The sequence below is a fragment of the Notolepis coatsorum genome, assembly GCF_963971535.1.
Source record: "Notolepis coatsorum genome assembly, contig: SCAFFOLD_1938, whole genome shotgun sequence".
Lineage (NCBI taxonomy): Eukaryota > Metazoa > Chordata > Actinopteri > Aulopiformes > Paralepididae > Notolepis > Notolepis coatsorum.
The window spans coordinates 797-10000 of record NW_028172647.1 but is presented as its reverse complement, the minus strand read 5'-3'; the positions used below and the strand labels follow the sequence as shown (position 1 = coordinate 10000).

General features: G+C 42.2%; 1 long non-coding RNA gene across 1 annotated transcript in view; it reads left to right on the top strand.

The window, feature by feature from the left end:
* Window positions 1-8811, top strand: part of LOC311248000 — a 10543-nt gene extending 1732 nt beyond the window's left edge. Inside the window, exons 2-3 of the long non-coding RNA XR_014620903.1 lie at window positions 233-378; window positions 8686-8811. This is a non-coding gene — a long non-coding RNA (uncharacterized lncRNA). The remainder of the gene's footprint in view (window positions 1-232; window positions 379-8685) is intronic.
* The last annotated feature ends 393 nt before the right edge of the window (window positions 8812-9204 follow it).

Sequence of the window (9204 nt, the reverse complement as noted above, 5' to 3'; positions counted from 1 at the left end):
GTATTATCTGTTATCAGTTGCATAGCTGAGTTATGTAGACATTTCACATCCATGAATTGATATACTAATACTAATAAAATACTAATAATGTATATACTACTAATACAGTACATGGGGTAGTATTATTACAGTTATCTTTTCAGTTAAAACCTCCTCTCCTACCTCTTCTGTTCTGTGTTGTGTAGTGGTGTAGTCTTTAGTCTAGTCTAACCTGTCCTCTGTCTCCCTCTAGTGTCCGGAGGGGGTCCATCCAGTGTCTCCATCTCTGAGGAGACGGCGGTCAGCTTGTTGGTCAGCTGGGTTCCTCCCAACGCTCATGTCCTGCAGTACCGCGTCTCGTACACCGCCCTGACCGGCGCTGAAGCCCAGGAGAGCACGGTGAGAGTTCCACGCTACTCCTTCTTCTTCATGTTTGCAGTGTGTTGACAGAGTCTGGCTATGGGGCGACAATAATGTGGTCAAGAGGCATGGTTTCTACCTTCAGTCTTTTGATCGGCGTGATTTATTATTTACATGGCAAGGCAGCAGTACATGAGTTCTCCTCTCCGCGAGAGGCAGGTGGGAAAGAGATAGAGGGGGAGGAGACATCTCCTTAAATACTCTCCACCTGGTGGTAGCATTAGCGGCTCCGCCTATAGCGCCCTCTAGTGGAAACAGTTATGTACAGTCAGTGGAAACAGTTGTGTACAGTTAGACAGTTACTTGCAATCCTACATGATATAACCTCTAACTTTAACAAGTGTATTACTCCTTTAGAGCAGGGGTTCTGCTTAAAGGAACACGCCAACGTCATGGCTGTCATTGTGAATACTCATTTAAAGTTAAATAACGGTTACATCTAATTAAAATAAATGGGAAATGCTTCTCCAGATTCAGATTCAGTTTTATTGTTGCATCGTGTCACATTTAGATACAAAAAGAGCTAAATTCTTAGGTCCCGCCCCCTCGACCTACAGCAGTCAATAAAATACACAATAGAATACATACGAAAGCAAACACAATAAAAACCAGCATAATAATGATTTAAGAAAAAGTGACAGTGCTGAGAGTGGTGATATAAAAAGTGCAACAGTAGAATAAAATGTACATACAGTACTATAAAATACTACATAGATAATAACTAGGGATGCTCGATATTGGCTTTTTTACCGATACCAATATACCGATATTGTCCAACTCTTAATTTCCGATACCGATATCAACCGATACCGATATATGCAGGGTTCCTCCCCCCAAAAAATTGAATAATTTCAGGTAATTAACATTACATATCTCTTGTTGTGGAATTAACACAACATTATGCATACTTTTGACAATAAATAAAATCAGAATTTGTTCTTACTTGCTTGCCTGGTTAAATAAAGGTTATAGAAATGTAAAAAAAAAAAAAAAAAAAATAACAATAAAAAAATTTAAACCGATACCGATATTTTCCGATATCACATTTTAATGCCGATATCGGCCGATAATATCGGACATCCCTAATAAAAACACAGGGCAAAATCATAATTGTTAAGGTATTGTTCATGAGTCTGATGGCTTGGCGGTAGAATGAGTCCTTGAGCCGGCTGGACTGAGTCGGACAAGAAGAACCAATTCCCTCTCCGTTTGTTCAGTAGAAAGCTATCCGGCTGCAAGCTAGCCTAGCTTAGCACAAATGAACGGAAGCAGATATGGACCAGCTAGCCAAAAACACCTCTCCCAGAGTTTTAAGCTGGGCTAAGTGGTCCGTATCCCACAGTTACATTTTTCAGGAACACTGTCTTTTCGTCTCAACCTGTTTTCTTATACAAACAAATTGTCAGATGCAGTCGGGTTCATTCTTATTTTACTAGGTCAGATGATGATGGACAGATTATGTTACCACGTCCAAAATCAAATGCTTTAAAGAGGACGGTTGTTTATCGTGCCATCAATCATTGGAATAACTGCCCCACTGAACATAAGTCAATTGAATAGTAAAGTGTCTTTCAAATACCACCTGAGAATGCACTACTTAAATATGTGAGCAAAATATTCTGATGTTGATAATGATGTCTACAATGTTTTACTGTTCTTAGACAATGTTACAATGTTTTTAGATAATGATGTCTACAATGTTTTACTGTTCTTAGACAATGTTACAATGTTTTTAGATAATGATGTCTACAATGTTTTACTGTTTTTAGACAATGTTACAATGTTTTTAGATAATGATGTCTACAATGTTTTACTGTTCTTAGACAATGTTACAATGTTTTTAGATAATGACGTCTACAATGTTTTACTGTTTTTAGACAATGTTACAATGTTTTTAGATAATGATGTCTACAATGTTTTACTGTTTTTAGACAATGTTACAATGTTTTTAGATAATGATGTCTACAATGTTTTACTGTTTTTAGACAATGTTACAATGTTTTTAGATAATGATGTCTACAATGTTTTACTGTTTTTAGACAATGTTACAATGTTTTTAGATAATGATGTCTACAATGTTTTACTGTTTTTAGACAATGTTACAATGTTTTTAGATAATGATGTCTACAATGTTTTACTGTTTTTAGACAATGTTACACAATGTTTTTAGATAATGATGTCTACAATGTTTTACTGTTTTTAGATTATCATTGTTAATTGTGATTGTCATATGTATCTCATGTTGTTATGTTTTGTGTTTTCTGTTGTCTTTCTATGTGGACCCCAGGAAGACTAGCTCGCCACTTAGGTGACAGCTAATGGGGATCCTTTTTAAACAATAAACAACAATAAACAATCCGCTTCCATTTATTTTGGGCTAAGCTAGGCTATAGGCTAGGCTAGCTTGCAGCCGGATACAGTAGCTTTCTACCGAACGCACAGAGAGGAAAATTGGAATCTATCTTCTTGTCAGACTGTAGAGAAGACAGGAAGCGCACTTCCTATAATGTTGCTGTGTTCCTTTAAAGCCTTTCACTACCACGCTACAGAAGGTTAACCCTTTCACTACCACACTACAGAAGGTTAACCTTTCACTACCACACTACAGAAGGTTAACCTTTCACTACCACACTACAGAAGGTTAACCTTTTCACTACCACACTACAGAAGGTTAACCCTTTCACTACCACACTACAGAAGGTTAACCTTTTCACTACCACACTACAGAAGGTTAACCCTTTCACTACCACACTACAGAAGGTTAAAGCCTTTCACTACCACACTACAGAAGGTTAACCTTTCACTACCACACTACAGAAGGTTAACCTCTCACTACCACACTACAGAAGGTTAACCTTTCACTACCACACTACAGACGGTTAACCCTTTCACTACCACACTACAGAAGGTTAACCTTTCACTACCACACTACAGAAGGTTAACCTTTCACTACCACACTACAGACGGTTAACCCTTTCACTACCACACTACAGAAGGTTAACCTTTCACTACCACACTACAGAAGGTTAACCTTTCACTACCACGCTACAGACGGTTAACCCTTTCACTACCACGCTACAGACGGTTAACCCTTTCACTACCACGCTACAGACGGTTAACCCTTTCACTACCATGCTACAGACGGTTAACCCTTTCACTACCACGCTACAGACGGTTAACCCTTTCACTACCACGCTACAGAAGGTTAACCCTTTCACTACCACGCTACAGAAGGTTAACCCTTCACACTACTGTAGTGTGATAGTAAAGGGTTAACCGTCTGTAGTGTGGTAGTGAAAGGGTTAACCTTCTGTAGTGTGGTAGTAAAGGGTTAACCGTCTGTAGTGTGGTAGTGAAAGGGTTAACCTTCTGTAGTGTGGTAGTGAAAGGGTTAACCTGCTGTCGTGGGGCAGTGAAAGGGTTTAACCTTCTGTGTATTGTCGCCGTGAAAGGGTTAACCATTTGGTAGTGGGGCAGTGAAAGGGTTAAGTCTAGTCAAGATTATAGTTTAGACATTTTTATTTACTGATCAAAGAATAATTGCTGCAAAAAAATAGACAGTTCACACAATACAGTATACAATACAGCAAAACAGAAAAAAGCATTTCATATAAAAGTATTACATTAGTATAACTAATAAAGAAACTTGAAAACTTGATATAGAATACGCGGCTGGGTGGCGCAGCGGACTAAGCGCTCGTCACCAACGCGTGAGACACTGGTATCGAATCTGGCTGTCGGCGTTGCCTCCGGCTTTGGCCGGCCGTCATTAGACTCATCTGTACAGGATCCAGAGATTGAAATTGAAAACTACTCAATAGTCAGGAGGGATAGGAACCAGTATGGAGGTGGCGTCTGTGTGTATATACACAAGGATACCAAATACATCAACCGTACTGACCTTAACCATGATGAAATTGAAACTGTTTGGATTGAAATCTTATTAGACAGGGCGAAACCAGTACTAGTAGGCACAATCTATAGACCACCAGAACAGAGTGGGTTTTATGACACACTTGATGGGTGTTTAGCTGGGGTGGAGGGGGTAGAAAAAATTCTTATTGGGGACTGGAACACGGATATGCTGCGTAAATCAGCACCCGTCTTCAAGGCCTTCAGTAGATTTTCTGACCTGCACGGTTTCAGCCAGCTAATCACACAACCCACAAGGGTATGCGATTCAACACAAACCACCATTGACCTCATTTTGACCTCTGACAAGTCCATGATCTCCAGTAAAGGGGTGATAGCATGCGGGTTAAGTGATCATTATATGATTTTCTGTACCCGCAAAAAGCTAAAACAGAAGGCCGGCTGTCACAAAACAGTCACATCTAGAGACCTCAAAACTTACTCTAGAGAGGCCTTTAACCTAGAACTGGGGAGCTTGGACTGGTCAGATGAGCTCAGTGGTACACAGGTTGAAGAAACATGGCTTGGATTCAAAACCAAATTCACAGCAATACTCAACAACATGGCACCGATAAGAACCACCAGGGTTAAAAATCGCGCTGAGGCATGGATGCACACTGAAATACTGGCCGCTATGAAAACCAGAGACAAAAAATGCTCTGAACTTCATAAAAGTCAGACAAAGCTTTCCAAAAGCTCAAACAGTGAACTCCAAGCCCACGTGGTTGAACTAAAAATCCAAAGAAACAGACTAAGAAATGACGTAAACATCATGATCAGAACCGCAAAAAGAAATTTCATCAACGACAAAACGGAGGAAAACAAAAACAAACCCCGCGAACTTTGGAAATTACTCAATAATCAACTAGGCTGCAGTAAAAAACTTAAAACCAGATTCTCAAACATAAACATAAAGACGGACAACACGCTCATCACAGACAAGCTGGATGTAGCCAATTACTTAAACATCTTCTTCACAAACATAGCCACAACACTGGTAAACAAACTACCCTCCCACTCAGGGCATTATGGGGTAGAACACATAGTAGCATACTACAAAAACCTAGGGGTCCACAAAGACGACTTCAAACTTGAAATGGTAACAACCGATGAGGTACTCAAAAAATTGAGCGCCCTCCAACCTAACAAGGCCACTGGCCATGACAACATCCCCTCCAAATTCCTCAGAGACGCAGCAGCCGCCATCACCCCAGTCATCACACACATAATAAACCTCTCTATAAGACAGGGGCACGTCCCCAAGGACTTCAAAATTGCGAGAGTGACCCCTCTACACAAAAAGGGCAACAAATTAGACCCAGGCAACTACCGCCCTGTTTCTATTCTTACCTCCATCTCGAAAGTCATGGAGAAAATAGTCTACGAACAGGTCGAAAAGTACCTGGCGGAAAAAAACCTAATCTACGAATTCCAATCTGGCTTCAGAACGTCCCACTCCACTGACACATGCCTCCTCTATTTGAACGACCACATCAAACAAGAGGTGGACGCTGGCAAATACTGCGGCATGGTCATGCTGGACCTACAAAAGGCCTTCGACACTGTCAATCACTCCATTCTAATGGACAAGCTAAAAGCAATTGGTTTTGATAGCCTATCAGTGAGCTGGATGCAATCCTACCTGGAGGGGAGAGAACAGATGGTAGAGGTAAACGGTACTCTATCCCCCCCCCTCACAGTGAGCTGTGGTGTTCCACAAGGAAGCATACTAGGACCGCTACTCTTCCTAATTTATGCAAATGACATGTCGTCAGCCTGTGACTGCAACTTGTTCCTGTTTGCGGACGACTCAGCCCTGCTGGTCTCTGACAAGAACAAATTGCAGGTTGAAAAAACCCTCAGCACGGAACTAGGCAAAATCTGCATATGGCTCGCTGATAACAAACTATCATTACACATGGGCAAAACAGAGTCCATTCTCTTCGGTTCAAATAACAAACTCAGCAAGACCGACGGTTTCTCAGTTACAGTGGGTGACAATATTGTCACAAGGAAAGACGAAATTACCTACCTGGGTTCCATCCTAGAGGCAAATCTTTCCTGTGACAAAATGGCATCCAATGTAATAAAAAAAGTCAACCAACGAACTAGATTCTTGTACCGGATCTCCTCTCTGGTAAACAAGAATACCCTGAAGACTCTGGCAGGAGCACTCATTCAAGGGTACTATGACTATGCGTGCACCTCATGGTACCAAAGCACCTCAAAGGCGCTTAAAACAAAATTACAAACATCACAAAACAAACTGGTCAGACTACTACTTGACCTGAACCCCAGAACCCACCTCACCCCTGCCCACTTTGCCAACCTAGGATGGCTTAGAGTAGACGACAGAGTACAGCAACTTGCAATGGGCCTGGTCTACAAGATACACTATACGACCGGGGTGCCCATGTACATGTCAAAATACTTCCCAAAGGTCAGTGAATACCACAACCACTACACCAGAGGAAGCTCAACAAATCATGTTAAACCCAGATTCGGCTCAAACAAGGGACTAAACACGTTCCGCAATTATGCCACAACAATGTGGAACGCCCTACCCAAAGCTGTAAAGGAATGTGAATCCCTGCCCACATTCAAAACCGCCCTTAAAGAGCACCTACGGGAGGCTGCAATTCGAAATTGGCCACCGTAAATGCCCAAAACCCCCACCACCTCCTAATAGACAGTCTCCTCCCCACCGCATGTATATATTCCCTCCCCGCCGTATGTATATTTCCCTCCCACCCACCCACCCCCTCCTAATGTACAGTCCCCTCCCCATCATATGTATATACTCTGTCAGGATCTAGGGGTAACAGTACTGTATATTTGAATACCGCCTATGTCACAAATGTATCAGTACTAAATACCTATATGTCCCTATGCCATAAATGTCATGTATGTTGTGTATGTCATAAATGTCTATATGAATTGAAAATGGGGGACCCTGATGGAAACAAGACAAACGTCTTTCTCAGGTCTGCATCCCCTTAACAATTGTATGTATTGAGCCGTACTGTATTGTACCCATTCTGCAATCTGTTAAATAAAGTTTTCATTCATTCATTCATTCATACTGACTCAATTGGCAGAGTCAGCGGGTGGGAAGTCGATGGGTGGTAATCTGGTCGTTGTAAACAGCGACTCCTACAGGTCGGTTGGGGGACGCCTGCACAGCAGAGACAGGAGATGGTGGGGGTAGTGTGAGCCTCCCCCACGTTACACCTCACCAATGAGAGTCCGCGCTGGCAGGTGAAAAGATGAGACAGGCTGCCTCCTCGTGTATCGGAGGGGACATGTGATGGTATCTATCAACCCTCCCTACGACCGACCAGTGGGGGGCACATGCGAGCAACGACCAGGAAGGGGAGGGGGGAATTGGCACGACTAAATTGGGGTGGGAGAAAAACACAGAAAAAACAGGAGGAGAAAAAGTGGATAAAAAAAAAACTAGATATAGAATATTCATATGAGAGCTCCAGATCCCAGATTCTGCAGGTTTTATACTTTCGTGCAGTGATTTAGATGAACGGTCACATTCGTTATTCTGGACTCATGATCGGAAGATCACCGGTTCGAGCCCCGGTCAAGGCCGTTGTCGGAAAGTGGTGTTGTTGTCCAGCAGGGGGCACTCTGTCCTCTGGACTTGTCAGTAACAATGCCCCTGTTACGGTGATAGGGACACCGTACAGCTGCGAGTGCCGTCCTTCGGATGAGACGCTAAACCGAGGTCCTGACTGAATCTCGGTCATTAAAGAACCCAAGACGCCTATCGTAAAGACGTCGGGGGTTCCCCGACGTTCCTGGCTGGCCAAATTCCCAATCAGGTCTCTGACATCAAGGCCACCTAATCAACCTCCTTATTGGCTGATAAATGTGTCTAGAAAAGCGCTATATAAATGTAATGATCATTCATTCATTCATTCATTAATTTGGGCAGAGACCCGGGGAGCGTCACATCTCAACTTCCAACCAGTTGCGACGCCCGTGAACGTGTCAGCTGGGCCTTCAGCCTGTTGATTGATTGATTGATTGATTAAAGTTTATTTCAAATATGCAAACCATAACAAACATAACAAACATAAGTACAGATATAGCCATAAGCCGTCAAAATAATAAATGTATAAAAAAAATGTAAATAAAAAAAGAACAAAGAACAAACAAACAAGTCAAACTAAATTATTATTATAATTTTTTTTGTTCATTTACATATTTGAAAATGAGTGGGAAGAAGCATACACTTATTTAATCCCACCCCTATTTACTCATCAGAACATACTATATTATATTTACTAATTCATACATTACTAGACTTATATTGAAAAAAAAAAGTAACTTGTTGTGCTCTCTGTTTTCCGTCCTCTCCAGGCGCTGGTCCCGGGCGGAGAGAAGCGGCTGCTGCTGCAGTCTCTGCTGCCGGACACGCGCTACAGCGTCCAGGTCACCGCCGAGTACCGGAACAGAGGGGCAGTGGCTCGGCGCAGGGCAAGACCAGTGAGTGGAGACACCTAGTGGTGAATGTTATCTATAAGCACCTGACTGGATAAATGACATGCTGGTGCTCTAGTGCGACACCAAGTGGCTGAATGTTATCTATAGCACCTGAATAAATGACATGCTGGTGCTCTAGTGCGACACCAAGTGGCTGAATGTTATCTATAGCACCTGACTGGATAAATGACATGCTGGTGCTCTAGTGCGACACCTAGTGGCTGAATGTTATCTATAGCACCTGACTGGATAAATGACACGCTGGTGCTCTTTGATTGATTGATTGAAAACTTTATTAACAGATTGCAGAATGGGTACAATACAGTACAGCTCAATACACACAATTGTTAAGGGGATGCAGACCAGAGAAAGACTTGTTTACATCAGGGTCCCCCA